Source organism: Ostrea edulis, chromosome 10 (assembly GCF_947568905.1).
Source record: "Ostrea edulis chromosome 10, xbOstEdul1.1, whole genome shotgun sequence".
Lineage (NCBI taxonomy): Eukaryota > Metazoa > Mollusca > Bivalvia > Ostreida > Ostreidae > Ostrea > Ostrea edulis.
Genome location: NC_079173.1, coordinates 31,684,083 through 31,705,225, shown reverse-complemented (window position 1 = coordinate 31,705,225; position 21,143 = coordinate 31,684,083). Strand labels below are relative to the sequence as shown.

At 35.8% G+C, this 21,143-nt stretch overlaps 1 protein-coding gene and 1 long non-coding RNA gene across 6 annotated transcripts in view; one reads left to right on the top strand and one right to left on the bottom strand.

The window, feature by feature from the left end:
- Positions 1-21,143, top strand: part of LOC125665783 (secretin receptor-like) — a 97,460-nt gene that overhangs the window by 13,808 nt on the left and 62,509 nt on the right. The window contains exon 1 of one of the 5 annotated variants that reach the window (XM_048898654.2): positions 4,589-4,712. The exons of 3 other annotated variants lie outside the window; for them this stretch is intronic. The gene's annotated coding sequence lies outside the window, so the exon portion shown is untranslated. Of the gene's footprint in view, positions 1-4,588; positions 4,713-21,143 lie in introns of those variants that run through there. One more of the 5 variants, XM_048898658.2, reaches the window with a different exon arrangement.
- LOC130050754 (uncharacterized) lies at positions 4,956-6,585 on the bottom strand. Its single transcript, XR_008799008.1, has 2 exons — positions 5,468-6,585; positions 4,956-5,408 (listed from the first exon to the last, which is right to left on the bottom strand). It is a non-coding gene; the product is annotated as an uncharacterized LOC130050754 (long non-coding RNA).

Here is a 21,143-nt window from a genome sequence, read left to right as displayed (position 1 = left end):
ATTTATAAGACTGTGTAATGGTCGTGTCAGATTTAACTACTTTTTGACTTTGACCAACATATGACAACCAATTGGTTACGTGCAAAACTTTCTGTATTTTATTTTACTAGTATATATCCTGCTACCCTAGACATGATCAGTACGGGAGTACCTGATGATTATTTGACTTTCTACCCTAGACATGATCAGTACGGGAGTACCTGATCATTATTTGACTTTCTATACCGCTAATTCTCTGTTTCGTGAGTTGGTCCATATTGTCTATGTCTTATCTAATATTTCTATTTAGATTTTATTGTCTATCAAATTTCTTTTATTTACATATGTATAATCATTTTAAAAAAATACTTTTATCGTTCTATCTATATTTAGTGCACAAGCACAAACTGTACATGCGTTTCTGCGAAATTAATGTTTTCATTTCTGCGGGATTGATTGATTAAATATTGTTTAACGTCCCTCTCGAGAATATTTCTCTCATATGGAGACGTCAACACTGCCGGCAATCGGAACTCCTCGAATGTCTCGCACACTCGACATAGATCTCGGATGTAATACGATGGCATCCATGAGCGAATTTGATGCATTGCTGTGACGTCACAATTGACAATGCATCACATTCGCTCATGGATGCCATCGTATTACATCCGAGATCTATGTTGAGTGCGCGAGACATTTGAGGAGTTCCGATTGCACTGCCGGTGAAGGGCTGCAAAATTTAGGCCTATGCTCGGCGCTTATGGCCATTGAGCAGGGAAGGATCTTTAACGTGCCACACCTGCTGTGACACGGGACTTCGGTTTTTGCGGTCTCATCCGAAGGACCGCCCCATTTAGTCGCCTCTTACGACAAGCAAAGGGTACTGAGGACCTATTCTAACCTGGATCCCCACGCCACCGGACTCTAAGGGATTAATGTCTGGATTGATGTGATTTGAATGTAATTCTAAATTATTGTAAGACATATACATACATAATTGGAAAATGAAGTTATTGTTGATATAAGCCTTCGGAATGTATAATCTTTAGAAAAAAATCAAGCATATTGACATGAAAAAAGTAAGAAACATCAGAATTGTCAGTTTGTACTGCGTTTGTTTCGGGTTCAATTTATTTCAGTTATTACTTTTTATCTATTCATTCATGAAATACAAAAAAACAACGGAATGGATAATTTGAAACGAAGTGGAATTTCTTAATAATGGCGGAGTGGTATGTATCAGTAGTGGTGTAGGGGTGGTGTGGATAGATTGTGGCGGCGCGGTTGAGTTAAGGCTTTCCCCATAAAATTTTTAATACCAGTGCTGTACATAAATATACTTTACCGCACTGGCACATTGCACGACGTCACAATGAAAAATACGTCATGACGAAGGTACACATCTACAGTCCTTTTGTGGTTGGAAATGTCAAAATATTGTTTCGTTATTTACCACCGCTGTCAAACGGTAAACTGCAATCGGGTAAAAGTTCCCGTCAAATGGGTTATATTAATTGTCTGTGATATTGAAAAAGTTTCAATTTCTTCTTTATATTGCATATGTCTAAAGTAATATCCATATTATATTGTGATCTTGATATCGCCCCTAATCTACACGTATAGTTACTTTCACAATGGACTCATTTGCATAAACAGGGTTTCCGTACATACAAATTTCATCATTGGCACGACACCCCGAGGTTTTTAAGTGAAAAATGTTTGATTTATGTGACATGTGAACTTCAGTGCCAAAGGAAATTTAGGGGAGCAAGTTTTGGCTTCAACAGAAAATATGCTTTTCAGGCTAGATTCAACTTCGTATGTGCAAAAATCGCTGCATCTTGCATATTCAATGCAAACATTAGACATGTTAAAAGTCACAATAAACTTGCTCTCAGCACTTTTCAAATTCAGCAATTAATATGCTTTGAAGTTATATTAACTTCAACTTGCATTGATATCTCGATATCGTGCCAATTCAACGATTTATACATACACGATACGTTTTTATCTTGATATTTGATCACGTGATACAGAGTTTATGTAGAGACTGTCGGTCTGGTGAAAAATGTATAAGAGGTCAATATGCACTTAATGATATATACATATTGTTTTTATATAAAAGGGTTGTGTTTACAGAATTTGTCACAAATTGATCTGTTTATTAACGGTTTTTCCTGACATATTTCTTTGGCCCTACTTAACACAACTGCGGGGGTGGATTGATAGAGGCGGTGTGGATAGGTGGTGGCGGGGTGGATTGATAGGGGCGGTGTGGATAGATTGTGGCGGGGTGGATTGATAGAGGCGGTGTGGATAGGTGGTGGCGGGGTGGATTGATAGGGTCGGTGTGGATAGGTGGTGACGGGGTGGATTGATAGGGGCGGTGTGGATAGATTGTGTCGGGGTGGATTGATAGAGGCGGTGTGGATAGGTGGTGGCGGGGTGGATTGATAGGGGCGGTGTGGATAGATTGTGTCGGGGTGGATTGATAGAGGCGGTGTGGATAGGTGGTGGCGGGGTGGATTGATAGAGGCGGTGTGGATAGGTGGTGGCGGGGTGGATTGATAGGGGCGGTGTGGATAGGTGGTGGCGGGGTGGATTGATAGGGGCGGTGGATCGCGACCTCTGAGTGATCCTATGTACGCTGTAATTTGCCCGTGTAGTTACGTATATCTTCTTGTACACTTTACCGGTATTTAGGCTGAGTGGTAGCGCGAATGCTACTTGATACGGGGGTGTAGGTTCAAAACCCGATTGGTATATACAGTAACTTAATTTCTTAAAGTAAGTAGGGAATTATCTATTGTCAAGAGCGAAAGTAGTAGCGAGTGTCTTACGGATGCCCATTTGCCGAGGTGGCTCCTGTGTTTTGATTTACACAGTAAACAACATTCACTGCTTTATGACACCGAACATAGATTTAAAAAAAAAATTACACTTCACTTAAAATTGTTACCCTTCCGATAATTAAAATACATACATATCGATCGAAAGACGTAAACCCCGAAACAATCGATAATTTTAATCAATAGTCTTACATGTCTGCTATATTGATGAAGTTTGATATTGATTTCAATAAATGTATTTTCGAAGGATTATCTTGGACTTTATCAGAGAAAAAAAATATTTTTGTCATAAAAAAGCATCCTCGTGGATACACGTCGCTCGCGCTCGTTCGTCTGTAAACACGTTCTCCCGTGCGTGCACAAGGTTCAGATATGTTTCATGAAAATAACCAAGTTATCATCACCAACACAATATATAATACGCGCCATATCAGTTATAAAAATGTCTCTGAATTCTTAGACAGGAAATGAGGAGTTTATCTCGCAGAGTCTTACGTGATGTACAACATTTACTTCCTATAAAAATTTGTTTTTCTTTGTGCTGATATGTAATATAATAAAAACGGGTAGAAATGCGCAATACTTAATGAGTAAATCTGAGGGGTGTTTTTGGTTGGTCCGCCTCCAACGGAGAGAGAGAGAGAGAGAGAGAGAGAGAGAGAGAGAGAGAGAGAGAGTTTTAAGTGATGGTGACATAATCCCACATTTGATGTTACATAATTATGTGTTTTCATTCTGAAAGGTACGCACGTGACCTCGCATCCAAAAATTACGTTTTGATCTCGATCACTATGTATTTACAGTCAGAAATTAAAAGACACGATTGCACATATATACATGCATTTAAGAAATAAATTTCATTTTTGAAATAAGGAAACGTGTAAGTAAGTAAATCTTATTTAAAGTTGGAAAAATTTACAGTGAACAATTAACACGAACTAATGAGCTCTTTAACCGACATGAGAATATGAACTGCAACACATGACGTATAAAAGGTATGCCGGCATTGAGCGTTGTAGTTCATGTCCTCATGTATACATGCATCTTATTTTCACATTCTACTTTCATTCTGTTGGAATTTTCAGCAATCAAAATAGGTGCACATTTATGAAGATTCATACGCGCATTGTTCACAACTGCAGCACATTCGTGAGGAAATGTCGATCATTGCAATTAATAAAGATACCAAAGGCAAACACAATGGAATTGTAAATGAAACAATATGACAACATATGTACACCTCACCTTTGACAAGTTCATTTACGTTAAGCGTTTTGGTGAACACTAAAAGCAATAATAACAGACACCGGACAAACTTTGATAGAAAATTAAATGCGAGCTTTCCACTGAATTATGGGCACCAAGTTTATCTAGGTTAATTTAAGATGAATTGATAACAAGCACATTTACATCGATTTGAGTGTTTCAGTCCTAGCCATTTAAAATAACACATCATGAATATATTTTCTTGATGATCAGGAACTTAAACTTATGAAAAATAACTTCGGGCTCGGAATTGAGAGATCCTTTGCGGAAACATTTGATAAAACAATTGCTAGGAGAAAGTTAAATCGCCGTATGAATTAGAATTCTAGTAATGCCGAAACATTTTCAATTAGATTTGTACATAAACTTGGTACCTCGCAGCCTATCCTTCTTTTACCCTGCACTTTAATTTTCTCTGTTGAATTTCGATAAATAGCGCTAAGACATAAATATCACGGAACCTAATCACTAATGTTGTATGGTAATTAATGTCTTCAAGATAAGAGTGCGCTCACTGCTCTCGCACAGATTCCTATTTTGTGGGATGAACTCCACATAGAGCCGTGTCTCACTTTAATATGAGGCTTCACAAATAACCGGACGAGTTTACTCGAAAAGGTAATTAAATTGTTTAATATGATATAGCTGCATAAAATAATATGATAATGGTATATATTAATATAATATAAATTTGTTTGTATGTGTTTTACGTCCAATTTAAGATTTTTTCACTCATTAATATATATATTATATATATATATATATATATATATATATATATATTATATATGTATCATATATATATATATATATATATATATATATATATATATATATATATATATATAATATTACATGTTACATGTTTACTCCTTTACCCAGTGGATACCGCCTATTCCCTACATTTTAATTATCACACTAAAATTTCCTACACCGACGGAAAACAGGGTAGAGAGAACCACTCTGAGCAATGGAGTGGGGGGGTGGGGGTGTTGTTGTTAATTTTCATGTAACGTGAAATGACCATTCAGTACAATTACATACTGTAAATGAAATCCTCATCTCCCATAATGTTTCTAATAATATTTTTCTCGCGTGCTTGTGCACATTCACCATAAACGTAGATACTACATTTCCTTATTTTTGAGTACTTTCTGTTGTGAAATACTAAGTGTTAGTTACTAATATAGATTGGACCCCTTGAAGAAAAAAAATCAAACTCCCTGGGGAAAAAACCCTCTGAATTCTCTCGTGTACCTTTACCTGTGATCACACTAACGGTGAAAAAAAACCCCTCTGAATCTTCTCTTGTACCTTTCCTGTGCTCGCACTAACGGTGAAAAAAAAAAAACCCTCTGAATCCTCTCTTGTACCTTTACCTGTGATCACACTAACGGTGAAAAAAAACCCTCTGAATCTTCTCTTGTACCTTTCCTGTGCTCGCACTAACGGTGAAAAAAAAAAAAAAAAAAAACAACTCTGAATCTTCTCTTGTACCTTTCCTGTGCTCGCACTAACGGTGAAAAAAAAAACACCTCTGAATCCTCTCGTGTACCTTTACCTGTGATCACACTAACGGTAGCACTGTCAACATATTATGTGAAATCAGTTTGTATGAAATTCGACCGTTTAATGCAATGGTAGGCCGCGGCATGATATCAGTATCTTATTAATAAAGTTTATTTGCTCTATTGAAACTCTCGCGGTTTTAATTAGATGTTTGCTTGGTACTTCTTGCTATCTTTAGACACGGCTTATCCAGGGTGTAATGAAATGAGTGATGCAGAAAAACAGAAGATAATAAAATAATCGTGTAAACAATTAGATATAAAAAAAACCCAAAAACCAGGACAATAATTATAATTCAAAGGGTGTAAAGAATGACATTGTACACTTAAGAATGAATAATCTCATGGACTCTGATAAGACGTATGTAGTAATAAATCCAGCATCCATTGAATGCAGCTAAGTGACCTAATTTTTACCACTTAAACATAGTCACCTAATCAAATTACTATAATCACATAGGGTTTAGTTTTCCGGAAATCTCCGTTGGTATTGTGCTAGATTTAGGATCAATTATTGGAGGAAATGAAATAATGGAGAGAAATTGCCGTACAACTTTGGGGAAAATTGTGAAATTATGGATGCTGTTTCCTTCTAAGTGCTTTTTTTCTATATCAAAAGTGTAAATCTTTAGCGAAGTCCTGACGCTATTCATTGGAGAAAAAAGTGTTTCAGATTACCATATAGCTCGCTGTGGATCTTTGCATGTTGTTTTTATTATGACGTCATCAGCTGTAAGTGGAGTGTCGTATTTTGACCTATACATGACCCTCGTTGCTGCAGCAGTGACACGTGACCTCTGCTTCTAAGGTCATATCCGAAAGATCCTTGATGAGAGATTCACTTTATTTTGAAACAGGGTAGAATCCTCTCGCAGAAATACGTAAACTGTGTGAAGTTCAGTTCACATTTTCGTACACCCCCCCCCCCCCTCTCTCTCTCTCTCTGAACTATCCGTTATATTGAAGTAAAGTAATTCCCTAGTAACATTTTTATATTGGTTATATTTTATTTCTATTGGAAATATCTAACTGTGTATGGTTGCCAGTCCTAATTGTTTTACCTGGTTTACCTGACGACCTCTATCACTTATTCTTTTGAAATAGGTTCAAACCAAAGATCCTTTAATTTCACTTCCATTGCTTGTCATTTGACAAAGGAATAGTCAATACCTATATGTTTTAAACGTCTTGTGTTTGATGCGGAACAGGGATCGAGAATCGACCCATCCCCACCCCGGTAGCGAAGCGAACATTCTAAGCACTTGACCACCGGACGGATCTAGAAAGTTCTCAAAGGAGCTGTTTGTGTTTCTAACTAATATGGTACCTTTTCCACCCAAAATGGGTGTGGCAGATTCCAAAATAACAGAAAATTATTCTTTTAAATGAATTTTTATTAAGGAGAGTGGGGGGGGGGGGGGGGGTTCCATCACCCACGCTAAGTTCATACCATACCATATCGGCAAAAAATATATCATGATGGTTTAAATTCATCTAGACTTCAAACTGAATGATGACAAGGTTTGTAATATCAGTAATTCAATATTATGTTTCTTTAAACTTTAGTGCCTAACTGTACGTAGATTCAATAATGTGTTTCCTAAAATCTCCAGGAAATTCAATTCTATAACTAAAATCTTAATCTCCATTAAAAGTGCCACGTTTCTGATAACGAAAAATATGCTGGAGAGCTCTTTTGTTCCAAAGGTATTAAAAGAACACATCTGTCAATCAAATGTTTTGAATTATTTTAAGATGAAGAATACTTATATGAAATACTCTTCCCGTACATACAGAGGAAGTGCAAAAAGGAAGAATGGAACTTAGATATATCAAAACGCGAACCGATTTGGAATTCTTTGAAGTGAAATATGAAATAAGCTCCAAAAAACAATGAAATAAACTTCCATCTTAATCAAAATTAACATTTTGATTAAGCTTAAATGAAATGCAGTTAGTGTTGTCAAAAGCCGGCACATTGCAAGTATATTGGAACAATTGACTGGTAATGCGCTTTTGAGAGCGGCCCGGAGTCGCCTGCCTAAGCCTGTTACTGTCAATTTCATAATACTCGACGCCTCTGATATGATATAACTAAAATTTCCTGTAAAATGTACTGTGATTTCTAAGACTGAGATCCATCGGCGTTCTGGAAATTTTAAAGTTTCTATTTGAAATTTGTTTTTTTCTATTTGTAATTTCATTACATTTATGGTATGATTAAGTCTACGTCACGTGGTGTAGATATCTTGATCAACACCAACCTTCCGCCAGAGTTCGTTTGCTTACAAACCAAAGTCTTCCAGTTAGGCATTATTGGGTAGCGATTTCTTAAGCCGCATATACTGTGTGACGTCACTGTAGAATGACGAAAAAACATAACGTCAAACGTAAACAACTTTTAAAACAATAACGTAAACATCAAGTTCATTAGTTTACACTATAATTTGAACATAGTCTCCCTACTTTTTAACGATCTTTTGATCATTTTATGTTTAAATAAAATCCATACTTTTATATTAATGCTCTTAATGTTGATTTTTAACTACGAACTACTTCTTTAGTGTTATTTGCCTGCGTGATAATCGCGGACTCACAATATACAAATCTGTATATTGTACTGCGCCACGTAGGAGAGCAATCGGATCACGCGCTCGTCCTTTTCCGTAACCGGTAAGAGGACTCGGACGTGGATCGGCTCAAGAATTGCATCAAATCGATGCATTTCTTCGCCGGAAGCGCGCCCGTGGATGAGTGTTAAAAGGCCAGAACCGAATCCCTGAATAATATGTTATTTATATTTTCACCACAGATTCAGTTTTGGTATCATTAACGTCTTATTCATTCTAATACATAACATGTAAGTGGAAATTGATAGTGGTACAATACCTTAGATGTGTATAATATCTTAGATGCATTTGAAAGTTCACGTTCCATAGTGTAACGTACGACTGTGACGTCAAAGTTACGTTTACGTATACGTAGCAACCAACTCTGATGGCGTCGATCCACATACGAGGTTCATTTGCGGTTACGGAAACAGCCGAGTAGTTACGATTGATAGGAGAGGTCTATTCGTAGGTGACGTAATGAGGGGTTTGGATCAACACAGCTCTACGTCACGTGGTGTAGATATCTTGATCAACGCCAAATTTCCTGTCGAGGCCTCATTACGTCACCTACGTAACGAACTCTGGCGGAAGTTTGGATCAACGCAGCTCTACGTCACGTGGTGAAGATCTCTTGATCAACGCAACGTGACGCACAACCTATCGCTGACCTGTTACGTATTCTTTTCTGGAAATTTTGATTGGATGAATATATCAATCTTGAGCTTGGATAACGTAGAAGACAGTTTTAACAATGAGTGTTGGTTATAAATTGTCTAGTATTGAGGGTGGATGTGTGGACAGTTTTAATATCGAGTCTTGGTTATAAATTGTCTGGTATTGAGGGTGGATGTGTGGACAGTTTTAATATCGAGTCTTGGTTATAAATTGTCTGGTATTGAGGGTGGATGTGTGGACAGTTTTAATATCGAGTCTTGGTTATAAATTGTCTAGTATTGAGGGTGGATGTGTGGACAGTTTTAATATCGAGTCTTGGTTATAAATTGTCTGGTATTGAGGGTGGATGTGTGGACAGTTTTAATATCGAGTCTTGGTTATAAATTGTCTGGTATTGAGGGTGGATGTGTGGACAGTTTTAATATCGAGTCTTGGTTATAAATTGTCTGGTATGGAGGGTGGATGTGTGGACAGTTTTAATATCGAGTCTTGGTTATAAGTTGTCTGGTATTGAGGGTGGATGTGTGGACAGTTTTAATATCGAGTCTTGGTTATAAATTGTCTGGTATGGAGGGTGGATGTGTGGACAGTTTTAATATCGAGTCTTGGTTATAAGTTGTCTAGTATTGAGGGTGGATGTGTGGACAGTTTTAATATCGAGTCTTGGTTATAAATTGTCTGGTATTGTGGGTAGAAGTGGGAACAGTTTGAGAGTAGATGTGAAGATTAATCAATTAGAGCTATTGACGGAATTCACGCCAACGCCGAGAACGGCTCGAATATTTAAAAAATAAGACAGACATTCTTTAAATCTTTAACGCTTACTAATCTTAGACCCTTAAATGGTGATACACTGCTATTTACCTGTCAATAGTGACAATTATAATTTGCATTTCTCCCCCTCCAAATCTTACGTAACAACGAAGATGGACTTGTACGAATTGGTAATAAACAACCTCAAATTACAAAAATACGATCACATCAATATAAATGATAGTCACATTAAGAATCTTAATGAATCGTAAGGGGAAAACATAGAGGAAAAATATCTGCAGCTTTGCCATGATGCAGAAATAACCTATTATATATACATGTACTTCCAAAGCGTTTATGCTCTCTTAGAACGATTGTCTAGATTATTTGAATTATTCAAATAAACTAGACAATCGTTCTCTAAGTACCTCTTTATACATTATTTAGAAGAAAAAAGTATTGGATAATCGGAATTATTATAAATTCCTAAAAGTTTTACATAAAGTGGCCTTCCACAATATTTTTATCTCTGGATTTCATCCTTCTTTGGTAATGCCTACGACCATGGTCAACTGATACTTGACGAGGTCCTTATAGTCACGAGCAGACCTCTTAGTTATCCTATAAGTACAATATTCACCTCGAGGGTCCGGATAGCTAAGTACATTCGTGATGGTTGAATATTGTACTCCGAAGTCAGCTACTGAATATAAAGCATCATATTGACCGGGAAAATGGCGATGATTGTATATCTCTCGTATATATTCCTTAACGACATCTATTTCATCAAATCGGAGCACCCCTTGTAAAATGCATTATTTAGCGTATATGATCATACTTTGACACGAAACCAATAGAAATGCTTCCCCACCGCGCACCTGTCAGGCCTGTGATGTATATGCACAATATCCACACATATGGTCATATGCAGTACAATTTCACCTCGAGAGAATGACTGATTATCTTTTTTCAGATGATTTTTATTATACCACAGATTGCATTATTCCATGCTGTTGGTACACTGATCCTTGGTTATTTAGTATCAATCATGAGGTTTTTTTTTAGGGGGGGGGGGGGGTTCGCATTGTGCTTGTTTGCAATGCTCCTAAACATGTGTTAATATTCGTCGCATACCATAAGAGTCGAGGGATTTCAAAACGTTATTCATTCGCGCAACTGTAATTTTAAAGAAATAGGGATACTCAATGGCTATTTCTGACTCCATTACATAGAGAGATTAGATAAATACAATATTGAATATGACAATTCCCAATGTTATTTAGGAAACAAATTTCATTTTTGAAAATATATGAGGGTGTGAAGTGAGGCGTTGCCGTTCACAACCTCCTGTGTGTAGTGATCCCCCTTCCCGATTCATGTCGATCAGTCTACATTTACAAAAGTTATTACTCATTAGATTTTGAAAATTATTCACTGTTAACTCCACTAAAGTGTAATTCACTTCCTAATTTACTGATCTTTTTTTAAAATCTGGGTTATTGCCATTGGACTTTGGAATATCCAAGTCACTATTTTTTTCCAGACTTTACATGCATCCATGTACATTGATAAAATGAATAAAGAGTGTTATTTTTTATCAATTTGTTAAAAAGAGTGTGAATTGAACAGTGTTGCAAAAATCATTTAAATTTAATTCATACATGTCATTTTGTTGTCCACTTGGGTTTTGTATCTTTTAAAGATATGAAAATATAATGTTGATATAAAATTTCAATTGATTAAATAAGTCTATGTTCCTTTCCACATCCAAAGAGTGGCAGTGATTAAGGTCCACCCTGTACTTCCAATTAATTATATTCAGGAAAACAAAAGCAGTATAGCAATATCATATTTTGTTTTTGTTTTATGTGCATGTAATGTTATTTTCACATCCTTAGACTTTCAAATATTTCAAACTCACGTCAACGGGGGCATTCGTGTCACATTAACATATCTAGTTTTTAAAAAGTTGTTTCCCCTAACCTTTTGTTTGCGATGGGGTCATCTTTTAAAGGTCAGATGTTAATCCACCTAGCTAACCGACTGGACAATAGAGTTTTAAAAGACAAGAACTGTGGTACTGATAAAGGAAGTCTCTCATTCTGACGATATGTTGTTCATCTTTAGTAGATACTACTATGTATTTTAGAAATACTTTTATTCTATATCCTGGACCCCCGTGGTCGAGTGGTTAGAGAATCGCGTTCAAAATCACACGGCCACTCACCTCTGGTCGGCGCGGGTTCGAATTCCGCTCGTGCCGGTAAGTGAGAAAATTTCCCAGTTTACTTTCGGAAGGTCGGTGGTCTCTTCCCAGGTACATTGTATCTGGGTTCTCTCTTCCACCTCTAAAAACTGGTCGCCACCAGCTAACTGAAAAATTGTTGAGTGTGGCGGAAAACAGCAAAACAATACTTTATATCCAAGCATTTAATGCTGGTCATACAAGCATAGCCGATACGGAGAGTCGGAGTGTAAATCTGTTTAAAAGTAGTAAACTCATATTAACTGGGGATCTACTCATAAAGAAACCTGAACTTGTCGTTTCTGGGAAGTTTATGTTACCGTTGGAAACAGGAGAGTGGTCATGATTGCTGAGCAAAACATAAATAAGTCGTGGTATGAGTACTTGTGATAGCTCTGCCATGTTCCGAGATACATTCATAGATTCAGATGATAGATTGAAATTTTAATTAGTTTTGTCAATATCTGCTACACCAAAATATATTTAGATATCAATAGGGATCTTCAGCTTTTACTACAAGTACCGTTCTGGTATGTAATGATATCAAACACTTTTATTAGTATTTCAGAAGACTCCGTAAATAAAATACTTGTTGCAAGATAACGCGGGAACAGGGATGGCCAATTAAACAATCGCTGTTATCTGCTATTGAATTCCGTAACATCTCCATTAAAAAATCGGTCAATGTGATAAGTGTAGGTTAAGGTGATAAGTTTTCAATCTGCTGGATGCCTTATCCGTAAATGTTAGCGATAACACCGGGATTGATTATTTTATTCAAATATATATGTGTTTGGTTCAGGAAAAGTACATAAAACAAACTGTTGAAGAGATATACAGATACGATCGCTCTTCCGAAATTTAGAATATTTTCGATACCCAACAGCCCCTGAGAAAATTTTAGTCCTCTGTGAGATCCTGATTAACTGAGAAAATTTGTAATTAATTCTGGTGTACGAGAGCTAGATGGGCTCATTTTTGAGAAAGTAATAAAAAACCTTAACGAATTAGTATCTCGTTATAACGAATTAGTATCTCCTTATCACGAGTTAGTATCTCCTTATCACGAGTTAGTATCTCGTTATAGCGAGTCAATCTTGTTTTAACGAGTTAGTTATCTTGTTATAACGTATCTCGTTATAACGAGTTAATTATCTCTTTATAACGAATTAGTTATCTCTTTATAACGAAAAAAAAAAAACCAAACTCGTTTTATTTAGATAACTTATTCAGAAGCGTTCAAGGCCGTCCCCTAGAATCCGAATTCTAAGATCAGTTTCAAACAAGTAACAGCTTTGGTATAATTACATTACTTAAACAAACCGGAAACTCGTCAGTAATAGAACGTATAATTAACTTAATCAATTCTGTTAATATCGACTTATAGTCAACTTAATTAATTCCATTAATATCGACCTATAGTCAACTTAATTAATTCCATTAATATCGACTTATAATCAACTTAATTAATTCCATTAATATCGACTTATAATCAACTTAATTAATTCCATTAATAACGACTTATAGTCAACTTAATTAATTCCATTAATATCGACCTATAGTCAACTTAATTAATTCCATTAATAACGACCTATAGTCGTTTTAATCAATTCCATTAATATCGACTTATAGTCAGCTTAATTAATTCCATTAATATCGACCTATAGTCAACTTAATTAATTCCATTAATAACGACCTATAGTCGTTTTAATCAATTCCATTAATATCGACTTATAGTCAGCTTAATTAATTCCATTAATATCGACCTATAGTCAACTTAATTAATTCCATTAATATCGACCTATAGTCAACTTAATTAATTCCATTAATATCGACCTATAGTCAACTTAATTAATTCCATTAACAACGACTTATAGTCAGCTTAATCAATTCCATTAATAACGACTTATGGTCAATTTAATCAATTCCATTAATATCGACTTATAGTCAACTTAATCAATTCCATTAATATCGACTTATAGTCAACTTAATCAATTCCATTAATATCGACCTATAGTCAACTTAATCAATTCTATTAATATCGACCTATAGTCAACTTAATCAATTCCATTAATATCGACCTATAGTCAACTTAATCAATTCCATTACTATTGACCTATAGTCAACTTAATCAATTCCATTAATATTGACTTATAGTCAACTTAATCAATTCCATGGACTATATTGAATACTGTACTTTGGACTATATTGAAGTACTTTGGACTATGATGAATACTGTACTTTGGACTATATTGAATACAGTACTTTGGACTATGTTGAATACAGTACTTTGGACTATGTTGAATACGGTACTTTGGACTATGTTGAATACAGTACTTTGGACTATGTTGAATACTGTGCGATTTCAGCTCTGCCTGGATTTTGACTTTAAGTACAATATGTTCCCTGGTTCCTGGACTTACGTATGAAAGAGAGGGGCTGATGTATTTCCAATGTGTGCTGTTACATACATATCCGCTCTATATTGATTACACCAGATAATCATGCAAAAGTTCAAACGGTACGTCTTTTAAGTGTCACGTTCATAACTATCAAGGGCGGATCCAAAAACAAATTTTCAAGTGGGGATTTCGACTGAAGTTTTTCCCTTTTCCTTCCCAAAAAGAAGATCCCAGCATGGCAAAAAGGACCATATTTGTTTAAAATATTTAATCAAAGGTCAACTTCCGTATCACCTCTAGATCCGCAACTGATGTTGAAGATGGAGCTCATGTTAGAAATGATTGAGGGGATGGAGGGGGGGGGGGGTAAGCATCCCCTGTCGATCAGGGGTAACGGCAATCTGATTAAAACAAGATCCTGAGATCCGCTCACTTAGATCGCTACACTAGTGTAGCGATTGTGAGCGGATCTCAGGATTTGGTTTTAATCAGATTGGGGTAACGGCGTTATCCGTCGTCAAAATCAGTGTGTCAAAAACGGCCTAACAATCGGTATAAAACAAGTCAGACAGCATTTGACCCAATGATATTGGCAAACTAGATTGTTATAACGACCATAGAATTTGCTAAATGCTGACTTTAAACGAGACTGTTAAAACCCCTGCACCATCAACTTGTTCGTCAGTATAATATATATATTAATTACTGTTTTGGACATATTTTTGTAAAAAGAAATGCGGATCATCTTTGTGAGGGGCGCCAAACACTGTCTTTACCATTGTCTACAACAAGCATGCCGTTTAGGTCACCTACATGTATGTATAGAAATAAAACATTTCTTGTCGTCACGTGGATTTGAGTTTCACGTTTCCGGATCAACGTAGGACTTGTGTAAGTAATCTGGTTTCTGTGTGTTGGTTGTTTCTCCTTGGGGATCTTTGTGTTACGCTACGACTTATCACCTCTCTAATCCCCGAGATTGTCAGGAAAACAACAGAATTCCGCAGCTTTCGATCCTCATTGATTGCTTCCTTTGACCACTTCCCGGATGCACTTTATCTTTACTATCACAGGGAGCTGATCTCCTTGGATAAGGCGGCCCTAGCTTTTTCTTGTTTAAAAAGATTTTATTTTCTCTAGAGAATAGAATATATTAATAATCAATCGAACATTAACTTTTATCAAAAGTTCCTTCTTTGCCGCTGACTTAACTTGTCTGTTGAATGAGGTATCCCAGAATACGATAAAATTTAACAATCCTTAAAATGCCTTGCTCAAATCTAAAGAGTTACTGACAACTTGAATGCAAATGTGGCTCAAGAAAATTTCTGATGTTATGAAGGAAAAACAAAAGAGGTTGTTAATTAAAGAAATAGCTTCAGCCCCCCCCCCCCCCCTTTCCAGGTACTTCACACGTTCTAAATGGAATATAATGACACCAGTACTACTTATAACTGGACCAATTAAAGTCATCGTTTTGCTCCATGAAAACTGTCAAGTTTAAAAATCATTACTATTAGAAAAAAGATGACTTAATTTACACACATGTTGAAATTAATAACTGCGCAAAAAGAAGACAATTAAATGACCCTTTTTTAGTATTCTGAGGACGCAAATTGTGAAAAAGTAATAGTATTATATCTTCAACCGATACACAGAGCTTCGGAAGTGAAGCCATACGAAAAGCGATGTTCATGAAGAAAAGACACTTGAATGTCAGATAATGATAGTTTTTACATGACAATATAGGATAGTCTGAATCGTCAAGCATGTCAATTATTGTCGTGTATAATGCAGTAATGAAGTCGACAAGGACACCTGATAAGGATAAATGGAATGATGCATTTGTATAAAATAACAGAGAGAGAGAGAGAGAGAGAGAGAGAGAGAGAGAGAGAGAGAATCTGATACATAGTGTCGTTTCGACTTCCTGGATCCAACAAAATTAATTCAAGTTTATGTGTTTAAAATATACTCATTTTCAAGATTACATTTATATCGATTAGTTGTCAAAATTATATATTTCATAAAACTAAGCATTTTCATGTATAAAAATTATCTCAAGATCTCCCTAAGATGTTATGTACACCAGCAAAGGATGTAAATGGGATAGGGGTGGAGATTGTAAAAAGTACGTAAAAGATCAAGTGTTAGAGCCCCCTTTCACAAATTCCTGGATCCGCCTATGATCTCTGACGTAATACGCAATTTCAGAGACACTTTCTGTGATGGAGTAGTTGGGTAGACATACGATGTATAAATGTACATATATTACCGAGCAAAGCTAACAGTCTCGTTTAGAGTCAGCATTTCACAAATTCTATGGTCGTTTTAATGATCTAGTTTGCCAGCACAACCTATCAATGGGAAAATGCTGTCTGACATGTTTCATACCGATTGTTTGGCCGTTCTTGGTACACTGATTTTGACTATGGATTATTCCGTTTACTTGATCAAGAGATAGGGTTCCAGGCGGGCGTTGCTTATTCCTCCTAGGCACCTGATCCCACCTGGAAATATACAGTGGTTCGTGTTTTAAAATTACACAAAAACTGCAAATTAGGGACACATATTGTTGTTCCAATAACAGAGTCACTTCACTTGATCGAGGGTGTAAATGTTTGGGCGAGTCCTCTCGTAGATGTTAATAAAACAGGTTTTACGTTTGTTCTCAGTGACCAATGACATTAAGATAATGACATAGTGTGATCACCCGAACTCACTATTATTGAAACCATACGACCCATCAGTTTTGAAAGCACGCTCGATCAAACGGAAGGAAACGCTGTTATTGGAACAATAGTAATCTTAGAATAAGAAACCGAGATACTGTGCTGAGGCGTCTCATACTGCATCAAACCGCGTTATACTGCAGTGGTAATGTTCCTTGAACCTCATTGATAATGACGCCAAACACCAATGATGGCGACGAAACCATCTTTGAATGTGTTTCCTATATATCCAAAGATGGCGCCGTCTTCTCTGTAGAGTTCAGATTCGTGTTTTACCGCTCAGATGAGCGTCGGATTGTTCTTCGACGTCGTGGTGAACGTTACACCGATATCCGCATGGAGGAAAGTAACAGGTCTGGTGGTGGTAGCGTTATGGGGCAGGATCTGTAGTGACAGCACGCCCAGTCATCGTGAGGGCAGTTAGACAGCGGTACATTGACACTATTATAAAACCTGTCGTCGCGCCGTTTTTTCCCGCCAACACAACTTAATTTTTCCACAAGACAATGCGTCATATGGCGCGACGTGCAGTGGAATATAACTGGCCTTATACAGTCCAGGTCTCTCGCTAACAGAGCATTTGAATGCGCCGTAATTCACCAGAGACCCTACCCGCTTAGCATCAGGCACTGGTAGAACATCTCTATGCACAAATAAACCGTGTGACGAATTCTATGCATCTCTAAAATGGAACACTAACAAATGCTAACGTGGACATATTCGTCATGGAAACAGAACATTTCAATAACTACCACCTCTTTAACATTTTGACCAATGTAATGATGTTGCCCAATGTTACGTGTTTGTCAAAATCAAATAAATTGGATTATTTTAATGAAATACGTAATAAAACTATTTCCGAATACCGGAGGTTGCGTTTCTTTTGCGTGTCAGTATTTGATATAATCATCTGATATATCCCTTGTAAAACGATTTTCTCTTTACTTTTACTTTACGCCCAATTCATATCACATAAAGAAGTATTAACTGTATGTGTTGTAAATCAAGAACGTGCAACTGGTTTAATGGCTCTTCATCACGATGTGATACACATGTCTTCTGTTTGTGAAATCTACTGATTTATGGCTGTCACACTGATCCTAAACAGCATCATGTATTCATGAATCCTACGATTTAACAAGATGTACCTATAAGGTAGTATTTCTGTTAGCACAGAAATTCCCCGGCAACAGCTCAACCTATGGTAGCAAGTTCCTATTACTGTTCGTGTATTTAACATTCAAACATGATTTTGTTTTAAAAAACAAATTAAGGATAGGTCGCGTTTCATTTCACAACAATTTACTATGCATCCAAATGTCACACTAATGTATAGGGTTAATGTCACAATCTAAAATATTACGTTAAGAAAGCCTTTGTTATTCCAGGTCTGTTCCATATATATATATATATATATATATCCAAATTGTGTTTTTTTTAAAAAATCACAGTGTCCGGTATAAAATATTAAAAGAAATAGAATAAACAGTACACAAAGTTAAAAATTTAACGCAAGCGCTTTCATTTTATAATCCTCAGGCGCTACATTTTAAAATAGTTTTGAAATGGTTTGACGTCAAACCATTTCAAAACTATTTTAAAATGTAGCGCCTGAGGATTATAAAATGAAAGCGCTTGCGTTAAATTTTTAACTTTGTGTACTGTTTATTCTATTTCTTTTAATATATATATATACATATATATATATATATATATATATATATATATATATATATATATATATATATATATATATATATATCGATGATACTCTGTTTAACGTTCATGACGTTGAACGCGTGTTTATGTTTTCCAAATCACGTGATATCGTCTTCCGTATCGAGCTAGTTATTTCAGGTACATCTGAAGGTCATTGAGTTCTGACAGGTTGGTTCTAGTAAGATATTTGCTGATCATTAAAGAGAAATCGACGATATGGGTACAATTATCGCCATAAGAAATGAATGCAATCTTATTAAACAAACATAGCATAAACGATTTAATTATATGCACGTACAGTGTACTTGTGCCCATATATTTTCAGCTAAGAAAAAAACAACCCAAGCTTAATACCGTTTGTGACGGATTTATGCGTCGTGTAACATTTAAATCATAAAAGTACAAATGTTAATGAGTTGAATCATGTAAATTTTGATATGAAACAAAAAAATATTTCTATAAATATATTGGGGGGCCGTTGTGTATGGTTATGTCACTGCATCCTTTGACAATGACTTTTAAGAATGACCTTGAATCTAAGTGTAAAAGCAATGAAAGTGATAATTTCAGTTCACCTAGCAAGAAATGTAAATTTCATATAATTCAAAATATCACCAAAGCTAGAGATAAATACAGAAAAAGGAAAATTCACAAAAAGTTAACAATACCATAATCTCTGTGGAGATTCAGCTCGGCTGGATATTTGGACTGACGCCTTCACCGAATCTCGGAGCAGTCCGTCATTAATCATGTCTGGAAATTTACATTCAGCCAGTTCTAGTAATTAAGGTAGATCCATCTTCACATGACTTATCCAATATTAGTGGTTCAAAGTAGTGTAGTTTAATTTAATCAATAACCGAAGAAAATGTATATGTTGCCACCTTTTTAAAGATGTCAGACATATACTATACACTGTACATAAACAAAAGAACATTTCAGTGAATATACAAAAAATCCCACATTTTCATCATACAGTATAAAAATGCGTAAAAACTGGTTAAAATGATGAAAGGATCAATTCAGAGTAACCAAAGGAAAGACTTGGAGGGAAGAACAATTCTCCTGAAAAAAAATGAAAATTATTCTATCAAATGTCTTTTGTTATTTTTTGCCATACATATACTTCAATTTTTCATTTCGAGCCTATAATTCATTTTCTACAATGTTGAAATTAACCTTTAATGTTGGTCCAAATAGCATTTTTCCCCATTTAAGTAAAGATTTTGACATGAATTTTGGTTTTAAGTCCTTCAAGGCAGGCCTGCCCTTAAGATTTTTTGTTGTTGGTATTTTGAGAGGTGGCACTCTTAAGAACAATGTACAGTAGATTTCTTTTAAGAATCACCCCTGCTTCGGGGTCGAAATTCACAAAATACCGACAATAATTAGGGGAAAGTTCTGTTTTTGAAAACCTGGTTCGTTGTGCTTAGAATATCGCAGTCAGCTGCACCGTTGTCACTGTATGCAAAGGTTCCTATTTTCCTGACTCGAATCCACCTCACGAAATACTTTTTCGTATCTCTTTTATTTTCGCCTTTTCAGCATTTTTTTTTTTTTTTTTTTACATATAAAAAACTATACATATTTTCTTTCAATAATCTGGTTAAGATGTATATTCATTCTTGATATAAAAGTGATTTTCAATAAGCAATCAAGTGGAACTATTTCTCGAAGTAGAAGACTTAGATCCGGGACAATGATCATTTATTTTGTGCCATGGATATAAAGCATGCTGTTTAAACTGCAGGATTACACAATAGAAGCTACACTCCCTCGGATTTCTATTTAAAGATTTTAATATGGTGCATCAGTGACGGGTTTTACAGTTGCAAGAAAAAATATCGCAAGTGATCAATTTGTCCTAAAATGATTAAGACCGGATATTACCATTAAAAAATATGAAATATCATGTGGAAATAACGCAAGCAATACACGTATCATGTTACATATACATCGTAGTGTAACGAAGTACACAATCAAACAACTCATTTTAATTACTAATTAGGTCCGCTTAGGTTTCCTTCCTAAGAATCAAGTTAAATCACAACAAAACGTACGATTTCTCCCCGCAGACGACACCGGATCAATATTGATAAACATAATCGGAAAATTTCAATCGGGTAACTGACTATCTGGATCAGAACTAAACAACGATCGATAATAAACAACTATAAGATCACAAATGCCAAACAGACCCTATGATAAACTACTGCTTCGGTAAAAACTGACTGAATGGTCAACTAACAATTTTGTTGTTCCCCGACACAGCCCACAATTACCGAAACCACGATGTCAGTTTATTTCTACTTTATACGTGCAGTACACTGAATGAACACTCGC